Source organism: Hippocampus zosterae, chromosome 1, assembly GCF_025434085.1.
Source record: "Hippocampus zosterae strain Florida chromosome 1, ASM2543408v3, whole genome shotgun sequence".
In the NCBI taxonomy this organism is placed as follows: domain Eukaryota; kingdom Metazoa; phylum Chordata; class Actinopteri; order Syngnathiformes; family Syngnathidae; genus Hippocampus; species Hippocampus zosterae.
Genome location: NC_067451.1, coordinates 6,566,910 through 6,579,278, shown reverse-complemented (window position 1 = coordinate 6,579,278; position 12,369 = coordinate 6,566,910). Strand labels below are relative to the sequence as shown.

General features: G+C 42.7%; 1 protein-coding gene across 1 annotated transcript in view; it reads left to right on the top strand.

The window, feature by feature from the left end:
- mfsd8 (major facilitator superfamily domain containing 8) overlaps positions 1–12,369 on the top strand; it is a 375,281-nt gene that overhangs the window by 51,545 nt on the left and 311,367 nt on the right. The gene's annotated exons all lie outside the window — the stretch shown is intronic.

The following is a 12,369-nucleotide window of genomic DNA, read 5'->3' as shown; positions in this document are numbered from 1 at the left end:
TTACAGTTGATGCTTAGGGGGAAGGTGTTAGATTTTGGTTTAAGGGTTAGGGTTCATGGTTAGGACTGCGACAGTCGAGGTTTGGTGTTGGGGTTTTAGGTTCAGGATGAGGGGTAGAGCTCGGGGTTGGATTTGAGGTTTAGGTTTAGTGTTCATCTGATTGACAACAGCAAATCACTTGTCTACATGGCTTTACAATCATTGAAGTAGTTATTTCGAATGTTTATATTGAATACACAGCACTTGCATTTAAAATGAAGGGCCGTATCTTTGACTTCCTGTCTGCCTTTTGTCCTTAAGGGGCGTGGCCCTTACATGCCTTCTGCTTAGCAACAGATGACTTTGAGTAAGAAAAGTAATTCTACTGGATTGACAATGAGAATGCCAATTTAAGATGCAGTATTTGTGTTGGCCACTTGAGGGCAGCAAAAACGGCTTATGCAATTGTACACGAGTGGAAATACTTTGGGCTGACCAACTGTACTGATACACGATGAGACACTATTTTCTTGCCTCGCTTGGCCTTGTACGTTAACATAATTGTGCTGGGTGATTTTTGTATTTATTTTGTACACACTGCTTGCTTTTAAAGTGCCATGACTCATATTTTTTTTTCTAATGGTCTTGAGGCTTTTTTTTTTAAGGGACGTCACGCTCGGCTTGGGGCTACATCCTCCCATCCCCTGCCACCCAGTTTCCCCCACTGAAGTGTGTGTGTGTGTGTGTGTGTGCAGGAGGGGTGGGGGTTGTTATGGTGCGGTGGGACTACCAGCATGCCTCCTGTGTGGGTTGACAAATGATCCACCACCCATGGGCCCTCATGCTGGATGCATGCATGCATATGATCTGCCATGCTTCTCTTCCACTTCACTATTTGGATGATGCCTCACTGCCATGTAGAGGACACACAAATTCAATTCGTACGACGTTATCGCTGTATCGTGATGATGTCATCAATGTGGGCAAAATATCAAGATGCATGTCGCTGAGAGTCATGAGCATTTTCGAACATTCTTGAGTTTAGCCTTCTTCAGATGCACCGATACGGACACGTATCGTGATTGATATCCTGTATCGCAATGTGAATTACATTTTTTTTAAAATATTGTCAGGCTGAAGCTATGTTGTCAGCCAATTATCACTGAGTTCAGTTGGAATTGGATCACATCTCCTGGTCCTCGGCAGATGTCCGCATTAATTGAGGCCAATCCAACATATGGGCCGGCAAACAAAAGGCCTCGTTGACGAACGTGTGAGCCGCATGATGAAAACGTCCTCCCTTCCCCTCCAAAATTACAGTATCGAGGGTGTAAGGTGACTGTCCTCCCGCTTCCGCCAGAAGCAAGACCGTACGACAAAAGTCTCCCTAGTACCCTCCAACGTAATCTTGACATTTCCTCTCATCCGCGTGATCACTGAGGGAGGGGCCGACCTGTAAGCTGTTAATTGCAGGTGGTGCTTCTGGTGCGCGAACTCTTTGCTCACTCCCACACCCCTTTTGTTCGGGATAAACAAAAAGTCCCCCCCCCCCCCTCCTCTGGCTCTCAGAAGAGAAGCAGGGACGGTGAGGGGATTAGCGCAATGTTTCTCATGACCTTTCAGATCGCGAGGGGAGGGGTGCGCCTGAGTTCACAAGCAGAGGTGCGTGTTTGCGTATCACCATGTCATTGAATGCCACTTGATGATTTGGGCAGGGGAATGGTGGAAAAATTCCTGAAAAATTACGGGACCACCTTGACTTTGACGTTAAGTTGTGCCTGTGAATGATACTGTTTGATACTTGCATGACTTTGTATGATACTGTGAATGATACTGTTTCAGGTCACAGTATTGTAATACAAGCACGAAAAAAAATTACATTGTGTTGAAATAAATGGCGCGGCCCGGTAGTCCAGTGGTTAGCACGTCGGCTTCACAGTGCAGAGGTACCGGGTTTGATTCCAGCTCCGGCCTCCCTGCGTGGAGTTTGCATGTTCTCCCCGGGCCTGCGTGGGTTTTCTCCGGGTGCTCCGGTTTCCTCCCACATTCCAAAAATATGCATGGCAGGCTGATTGAACACTCTAAATTGTCCCTAGGTGTGAGTGTGAGCGTGGATGGTTGTTCGTCTATGTGTGCCCTGCGATTGGCTGGCAACCGATTCAGGGTGTCCCCCGCCTACTGCCCGGAGACGGCTGGGATGGGCTCCAGCACCCCCCGTGACCCTAGTGAGGATCAAGCGGTTCGGAAGATGAATGAAATAAATGGCTGGCAGTGCAGTATCACGATACTAGCATCTATCATTGATACTGCGATAGTGTAACTGCAAACTCAGGTATTGAATCATATTAAGTTTTACAGTTTGCTGCCACAAGCATATAGAAGACTATTGTTGAAATATATCTTTTTTTATGGTACAGTATCGGAATAGCAGAATGAAGTGTCTATATCACAATAGCTAATGTTAGCTTTTATCGGACGGTGTTGCCATATCAGCACCAAACATTGATATCATGACGAATCAAATTGTTACCTTTTGCCATACAGTATCTCTATACCAGGCCTAAATATCAGTCATTATGTTTTATGAAACAATATTGCGATACTAGTGTCAAATTTTGGATAATTCCTCCTTGCATTGTTTAATGTAGGAATTTTTTTTGGGCTAGTGTGGATTTAATAGGACACTTAGAGACAAAAAAAAAGATTGCATTCCTGTGGCCAGAAGGGCATTCTCCACAACGTGCCAGCCCGATGTGGTATTCATTGGAGCTTCTAATTTTGGGATCCGGGCCTAATGAGAGGAGCAGAAGGAGGGCGGGGCATACAAAGGGCAGCTTAGTGGACATATGATGTCACCCCACCATGGCACAGTGAAACAATACGCCCCTCTGCTGTGTCGCTTTTTGTTCCGTCCCCATCCAACTCGGCACTCCCTCCCCATAACGAGCGCTTTGACGCCTCATTAGCCAACAAACTTTTATTTTTAAAGCGACATGTAGCTTGAGGTGAAAATGTATACAAAACAAACAGGAAGAGTCAAATTGGCTTTTTTTTTTTTACCGTGTTGAGCTTTCACTTACACAAAAAACAGGCAAAAATGAAATTTAGTACGTTTCATTTAGACTGAACTAAATTGGGTTTGATTTTTACATATTTTGTGGAATGTTGTGGTATCTACATTGCACATTGTTTTCAGAACATTTAGGGGGATTCGACAGAGCCCCTAAAAACTTTGTATTCCCTCAGAAGTTTTCTGTGATTACTCAAACTTTTTAATTTGTATCCAAATTTTTTTTTTTTTGCAAGGGGACACTTTTTTTTTAAATCGCGTTTTCGTACCTCCGGGTCAGTTTGGCTACTATAGCCGCTGACGCGCGGCTGTTTGAGGGACGACAGTACGCTTTAGAGTCTTTCACTTATTTGGAAACCGTGCTTAAAATAAAGAACAAATGATATGTCTTAGTATATAAGACAATTTCAAAATAAAATTCAATTTAACTCGCCTGCGGATTCTTTATTGCTTTCGTTTACCTGGAAGATAACCCGGAAGTACATACTGCGCATTTAAAAAAGCGTTCCCTCGAAATCTTTCCTTCCATGTCTCCCTAAGAGTTCCGTGCGATTATTCCACCGCAAACGCTATTTAACACAGCCTCTGTGCTGTGTTAAATAGCATCCTAAACAACTCAAATTGCATTACTCCATTCTATCCACTATCCACCATGAGTTGTTTGACGAGATGATCCCCCACCCCCCCCCCACCCCCGCCCCTCTCTCTCTTTTCTCAGCATTGACTCACTCGGTCCTTGGCACAGTCAAATTTAGCGAGATTGACGGTCAGATTAGCAACACCTTGCCACGGATAGGAGACTCACCCGTTCCAGGACGCGACCCGAGATCTGTTAAGAGCACAATTAAGACACTGTCTGGCCTTATCTGTTCCAACTACACTTATCCCTCGGCTTGAAACGCTTTCAAAACACCGTCTGCCTGTAATGTAACCATGCAGAGGACCTTCTCTACTGGTGTGAGAAAGTACGCAAGCCAAGATAAAAACCAGTTGCAATGGCCAAATTCCTTGAAAATAACATTGAGAAATCAAACTCTATCAAGAACGAACATGTTGGAATAAAAGGGGTCATGCAAAAGTTAATGTTGACCAAAAAAAAAAAGCACAAGTAACGCAAAGTTTTTGTGTGCTCGAATTAAATTAGATTTTTTTTTTAAAGTTACAATCGTGCTTATTTGAAAGTGAAAACATCTTTCTGTCTGCTACTTTTTCACATAGTTTCAAAGTGGTATCAACATTTTTTGGGGAACAAGCATACCATATTCAAACAATTTGTGAAAAGTGCAATTCCATCTAAATGCTGGTCATTTGTATGAAGTCCGACAAAATTCGGGGTTTCTTAATGTTTTATAAGCAACCATTTTCTCCAAATTTCAAAATGGTTAAGGTATTTTTCATCTATGCTGCATGTCATATGTCATATGTTATCCAGAACAAGAACAAACATTACGCAAAGGTGTGTATCAGTAATTGGTGTCAATCTATGGAATAAGCTTGAAACGGATCTGAAAATGAGCAAATCGTTGGAGGAGTTCAAAAACAAATTCAAAAGATTAGTGCAAAATAACTAAATGAATCTGAATTAAAATAGATACATTTGATATTCTTATAAAACATAGTAATGTAACTGTTTGTTCTTGTTTTGGATTTTGATCAACTTAACAATTGTATTCAAGGAATGCTAATTATAATGAATATCAGAAAATCGAAATACAAAAGAAGAAAGAATAACAATATATATACAAACCAAAAGGTGTAGAAATAGAATAGCATAGTATACACAAGGGTAAAAATATTTAATGATATGTAGTTTTTCATTTCTTTGTTTTGAAAAATCAGTTACATAATAAGGGGTAGGACAAGATAAGTTATTTACTTCTTCCTACTCCTTTGAGCATATAACTGTGATGTGTGTTTTTTTTTCTCTTATAACTATTTCTAATTTTCCTTTTAGAATTTTGTTTGACCTTTGTCAACCTGTTATTGCGTGTACTATATATGCTCAATAAAACAAACAAACAAATATGGAAGCATATTTGACAATAAAGATGACCTTGACCGTGACCTTGTAATCTAAACAACATGTTTCCTGAAATGTGTAATTGCAATTTACTTTTTGTATGAATGAAATCCGCTAAAAAAAAAAAAAATCACTACTTGTTTGGAAGGTGAAATGCCGACAAAGCAGACTTGAGTTTTCACTCAAATCTACATGTAGCTGAGTAGAATTGAAAAGCTTAATGAGCCGGCAAAGCACGCCTTGAATTACAATTCAGATTTGTCATCAGATTTGACATCCACGGGAATCTCGAGGACAATAGCGGTTCCCCCCTTTTGTATTCGTTTCTGATCTTCTGGTCCCCTATTCTCAATTCCCTCGTCTTCCTCTTGCCTTGCCTGGTGGTCTGAGGTCTGGCGGCTATCCATCGGGGCCCCTCACTTAGCTCCACGACGCCTCAGCGCCAGCGAACAATGAGGACGCCAAATACGTCCTCGGGCGACTAATATGCGCCGGTTTGAAGCGCTGAAGTGCTAAATGCTAAGTGCGTGTGCAGGCATACGCCGACGTCAAGCCACTAAACGTTCTGCTCGGACACGGCGGAAAACTCACAAACACTTCTGATGTTTCGAATCACAGCTCTGCAACGCAAAGCCAAGTGGCAGAGTGAGGAAAAAAAAAAAGCCTGAGCGGCACATTTGTTCAGCCCCAAAGATTTTTCTGCAACGGACAACAATGAGGCAGTTTACGCTGTTTGCAAAATTGTACTTTTTTTTCTTAAAGGGTTGTCCCAGCATGCGGTTTAAAAACTAAATAAAACCATTTTCATTATTTGTATTATTTGTATTTTTTTAATTCTAAATTAATCCATCCAGCCAGCCATTTTTGTATCCGCTTATCCTCAAGAGGGTTGCGGGGTGTGCTGGAGTCTATCCCAGCTCTCTTCGGGCAATCGGCGGGGGACACCAACAATTGGTTACCGATCAATCACATTTTTTTTTTTAGTTCAATATCACTAATTCATTCATTCATTCATCTTCCAAGCCGCTTGATCCTCACAAGGGTCGCGGGAGTGCTGGAGCCGATCCCAGCTGTCTCCGGGCAGTAGGCGGGGGACACCCTGAATCGGTTGCCAGCCAATCGCAGGGCACACAGAAATGAACAACCAACCACGCTCACACTCACACCTCGGGACAATTTAGAGTGTTCAATCAGCCTGCCACGCATGTTTTTTGGAATGTGGGAGGAAACCGGAGCACCCGGAGAAAACCCACGCCCGGGGAGAACATGCAAACTCCACACAGTGAGGCCGGAGCTGGAATCGAACCCGGTACCTCTGCACTGTGAAGCCGACGTGCTAAACACTGGACTACCGGGCCGCCCCTTTCTCTAAAATATAAATGAAAATAAACAAAAGTGGAATGTTGCTTTTTTTTTTTTTTTTTTTACTTCTAACTTTGTTCGGGCACTGATGAAAAAAAAAAAATGTTTTTAGCGCTTTTTGTTCAATTGTCAACAAAACTTTGCTTAATCTGTGCGCAACTCCCGACTTTCGTGCTATTTTTAGTTGTACAAATTTGAGATCTGTAGAAATCTTTTTCACACCAAAGTGCATTACAATTCCGCAGAAAAAAATCTTACAAAACTTCTAGTGATATTTTCGTTTTCGTAAAATGTCAATCTTGATTTTTTTAAATGTATTTTTTTAATACCCATGCTATGAATGCCCAAGAACAGATAAGAGATAACACTGCCCGCCACCACTGCAGTCTATTTGCAATGTCGAGTATATGGAGCGCAGTCAGTGCACAATGCTGGTGACCAGATAAAAGGGGCGCAATAGAAGAATACAAGCGGTGGGCTCCAGGTGGCAACAAAGCAGGACTTCCTTCCCATAGACAAGATAAATGGAACCTTTTTTTTTTTTATTTTTTTATCAGGTTTGATGTTGTGTCATTGTGAGCTGAACTGAAACGTCAAGTTCACGGGCCTTTTTTATCTGATTGGGGACCTTGACACTCAGTTTGTGCTTTTCGGCGTGAGATTTTCGTTAGCGAGTGTGAGAAAGGAGGAAGCTGCATTTGAAGTATTTTGTATCACAAACTTGCATGTAGAAAGTTGTTTTGCACAAGGAAGGGCGACTAGTGGTCCATGTGGCCCATGACGACACTTGGAGAGGCCCCTTGATTAATCCCCCTCTCATCAAAAAACAACCCCAAAAACATTAATTTATTATTATTATTAAAAATTATTCAAATTATATTTGGGGGGGGGGGACTGTGAATATGAGTTGCAGTATCACTAATCACCAATAGATGGCAGACATGTCTTAGTTGCACTTACACCAGATCTTATACTGCCCCATGCGCCAACAAAAGCAGGCCCGAGTACGTGAGCTGTCGCCGTTTATTCCTCCAAGCGGCACACATTGCTGTGAATTTGAGACTGTGGAAAACAACCGTCAGCTCGTTTCACACAATGAGTGTCAACCCCCCCCCCCCCCTCCCCAAAGTGACATGTTTTTATCAACAGAACATCAATTTCATGTATTTTCAACAGCGCCTGTCATCATTCGGGTCACGTACTATTGACGAACAAACATTCTTACTCATATTTAGGGCTTCTTGAACGCAGCATGCCATTTTTCTTATGCGGGAGGAAGCCGCAGTCACCGAAGAGGACTTGCGTGAGCATGGGAAGAGTGTGCAAAGTGCAAAGAGGAAGGCTGTATACAAGAAATTCGAACCCAGAACCTCAGAGCTATGAGGTGGCCTTGTTAACCACTAGGCCACCGTGCTTTCCTATGTACACACAGTACTACAATTCTAGACTCGCATATACAGCACTCAACGAATGCCGTGGTGTTTCTTATCCAACTTCCATCGTCATCCACTACTGTGGTAGCTGTAATTCAATATTACAAGTGCAGTATTGTCATGGTTTATATTTGTCAAGATACTGCTTTTCTGTGTCGGATTACTGACCTTGTTGCTTCTCTTACTCACGTGTTGTTTTCTAGATCTCGTTTTTGCTCTCGGGGCTCTCGCCTTGTAAGTATTTGTTATTTTGTCTTTGATCTTGCTCATGTTTTTGTTTCACGAAATTGGACTCGTCGTTTCGTTTATCATCTCGGATTTTCTCTTTCCTTGTCTTGCAAGCGCTTTTTGTTAATTTATTGTTTTTCCTGGTTCTTTTTGAGCAGCGATTTCTGTTTATATACTTTGTCGTGTGTGCTTTGGTTATTAAATATATATAATATATAAATTATATATATTGTATACAGCCCGGTAGTCCAGTGGTTAGCACGTCGGCTTCACAGTGCAGAGGTACCGGGTTCGATTCCAGCTCCGGCCTCCCTGTGTGGAGTTTGCATGTTCTCCCCGGGCCTGCGTGGGTTTTCTCCGGGTGCTCCGGTTTTCTTCCCACATTCCAAAAACATGCGTGGCAGGCTGATTGAACACTCTAAATTGTCCCTAGGTGTGAGTGTGAGCGTGGATGGTTGTTCGTCTATGTGTGGCCTGCGATTGGCTGGCAACCGATTCAGGGTGTCCCCCGCCTACTGCCCGGAGACGGCTGGGATGGGCTCCAGCACCCCCCGCGACCCTAGTGAGGATCAAGCGGTACGGAAGATGAATGAATGAATGAATATATATATATATATATATATATATATATATATATATATATATATATATATATATATATATATATATATATATATATATATATATATATATATATATATATATTGTACGGATTTAAAAAAAAGCACAATATGAATAATGATGTATTGATAATTTTATTTATTTATTAATTTTTTTGTGGATTTGGAATCTGCAGGTCTAAGATATACCTCAACAATATTCAAATTGTTAATTTTTTTGTGAAAAAAAGAGAGTTCTTGCAATTAATTGTTAGTTCCTTGTTCAACAGTTTTGTGCTGTCCTTCAATTGTCCTTTTTCTGAGAGGGCCCTTTGCACTGGAAAAGCATATTAGAGGATGTAGTTATATTGTTTTCTTCAAACACTTTGTATTTGGGTTAGGATTGTGGATTTTTTTTAAACATGCATTGAAAAATGCATTCAAAAAATTAAATATGTATTCAGATATTTTTTCTATATTAAATTTTTTGTTGCATGTCTGTTTATGAAGTGAAAAAAAGTGTGGCTCCCTCCAGCCTGTAAGTCGCCCATCCCTGGTGTAGTAGTTGTACAATCAGAAGGTATTTTTTTTTAAAAAGCCTGCCAAGATTGCACAAAATCATCATCTTTTTTTGCTATGCATTTTTTTAGGTTAGCTTTTTGTCTGTGTGTTTTTTTTGTTTTGTTTTGTTTTTTTTACAACGGCCTAACTTGTCACGACGCTGAGTGAAAAAACAAACAACGAAATGCATTGATAGCATCGTATCAAAGTCGTCACGGTTGAAAGATTTCACACGTTATTAACGCGAGGTTAGTCATGATCAAGTTGCAACGGGAAGAAGAAAAGTGTGTTTGTTATCTGGAAAAGTTTACATCTGATATGCTGGGTTACAGCAAAAAAAAAAAAAAAAAAAAAAGAAAAAGGACTCCGGGTCAACTACTTTCTTTGTTTCTTCTGCAACTGTAAAACAAGGTCAAACCCGTTTGACTCAACGAGCCTGCATGCCGAACTCTGTATCAACTAGAAAAGTGTCCAAATGCTTATCCGCGAACAAAGTCTTCCGGCGGGCCTTAATGGGACGTGGTCGTTGAGTTGTCGGCGTGTTACTGGGGATTAGATGCTCACAGCTGGAATAAAACCAATTTTCCCAGTAGGGGTTTGGGGGCGACCCTGAGGGGCGTCTGCCCTCCCACCATTTTTTTTTCCTTTTTGGTGGGACCCTCGTACCCCCTGCCTGCTAGAGGGGATTCCCCCCCCAAAAATTTTGGGGGGCGGCGGGGGTGGGGGGGGGTCACTACATTTGGGATAACGTACAAATCCTCTTAGCAAGGAGGAAATGTGCATGAAGTCATTAGCTTTGGAGGGAGCACATTCAGCCACACGGAGGTCATCTCATCTTAACTCCCATGCAATGAAAACTTCCAAGATGAAATAACGTGATGATAGTCATGTAGGACATCCAAATAAAGGCGAGAGAGTGAATGAAAAGAATCATTGCGTGATTGTTGGATGAAATGAAAACAATCACGCAGACACACATTAAGGATGTCAACAGTGAGCAGAGGCTGCCCCCCCCCCCAAATACAGTAAATGAAATGAACCACGTGAAAATGATGCCATCTAATGAAATGAAATGAAAAATGACGAATGCGGCCCGGTGACGAGTGTTTAGCGCTTTGACCTCACAGTGCAGAGGCTCCGGCCTTCCTGTGTGGAGTTTGCATGTTCTCTCCCATACATGGGTGGGTTTTCTCCGGGTACTCCGGTTTCCTCCCACATTCCAAAAACATGCATGGCAGGCTGATTGAACACTCCAAATTGTCCCGAAATGTGAGTGAGAGCACGGATGGTTGTTCTTCTCAGTGTGCCCTGCGATTGGCTAGCAACCGGTTCAGGGTGCCCCCCCCACTGCCCAAAGACAGCTGGGATAGGCTCCAGAACGCCCTTGATTGGCTAAAGCAGATCATAAAATGGATGGATGGATGACAAATGACGACTGCAGCTATAAAACGGAGGGAGTGCATTTGGAATGTGGTTTTCCCCCCCTCCAAAAATCGACTAAAACGAATCAAACAGAGATGAGATTTTCCGACTTTTTCAGACCACCACGACTATTCTTGAGATAAGCGTAAAACATTTTAGACATTTTCAGGCCAGGGAGCTGTGTGGCGTTGCGGTCGACTAAAATGAGAGGGTGAGAAGGTTGTTCATCAGTTCGAAAGTGGTGCGCTGTTTCGAGATTTATAACCCATCGAAGTTGTTTCGAGAGTTTAATTTTTGTGTGTGTCCATAAGACGCATTGCCATTTAATGTGTAGTGTTCATTTATCGCTTCAGTTAAATTCCTGTTGCTGTCGCTATTGATGGACCGTAGTGCGCTAACGTTAGCACTAGCGCTTCTTGTCATTCGTGCCTGTTTAAATGAACGCTAAGTGCTGACAAGATCATGAGGCAGTGGGCCCTCTCGATAAATTCATAAAATAAAAATGGCAGCTTGAAAAGTCATCGGTTCAGGGAGTGTGTACAGGCAAAATAAGGAAAGATAAAATGCTCAACGCTCCAACTGTATTCGTCCGTGGATGGCGCGATAAAGGCGAAGCCCCCACATTTGCTTGCCTGACGATGTTAGCGACGCCCGCTCGGGATGCGTCTCGTATGATCTCCCTTGCTGGCCAATCGCATGGATTCATCTCAAAGCATCTTTTGTGCCAGCGGATTATTTTGCTTGGGGGGGGGGGGCGGTGGGGGTGAAAAAAGCAGCGCATGCACAGGTACTGTTTGTCGTGCAGGTGCTGCAGGCCTGTTCCTGATAAGATCCGCCGCTCGGGGACGGATGGAGCGGGCGTCCAAGCGAGGAACAGGTGAGCGGTTGCGGCTATCGCCCGCTTGTCCAAAATAATCCCACCGCTTCCACTTTATAGTTAATGCAGAACTTTATTGCCCAACTATTGTGTGTGCAATGTTCTTTTTTTTTTCAGACCGATGTCACTACGACTTATTCAATGTCAGATTTATTCGTTTAAACTGAAGTATTGGTGGCCGGAGTAAACTGCCTCCATAAAATTCCAATCCCCTTCAAATAAGGGCGGTATCGGTCCGATACGACACATGGTATCGGTACTCGCCCATCCCTTATATGCGTTTTACAGTAATTAACCCCTATTTTATATTTAAAACAGAGCAGTGTTTCGTCTCCTAAATCCTTGACGCGACAATCTTCTGGATCCTGCGCTGTTAGCTTCTTTTTACAATGTTTTTTAAATTTAGATTCAATGCAAAGCAACGATTCAAAGCGGTCGTTTGAAATTCCCGTTCCTGCCATTTGAACAGCCCGGTGGGCGTGGCTGATGTATCCCCATTTCCAAAATAAATTTGTTCAATTGATAAGGGCCCCCCGTGAAATGTATCTCGCAACAGGTAGCCACAATGCAGCGCTTTGCAAGGCAATCTGTCGCTTGTAACCAGAGGAAGGTTGAGCCCGTTTGAATGCGGCGCAATCAATGAAACATGTGACAAGGTGTGATTATCCCTCCGCCAATAATACCAACTCGTAAACAGATGTGTGTGTGCGCGGGGGGGACCGTGGGGTGGGGGGCTTAATTCCCGCTTCCTCTTCTCCCCAAGCTAATTGGTTAGGCAGAATAACCAGGTAGCTAATGAGTGGTTGCTTTGTCACCAT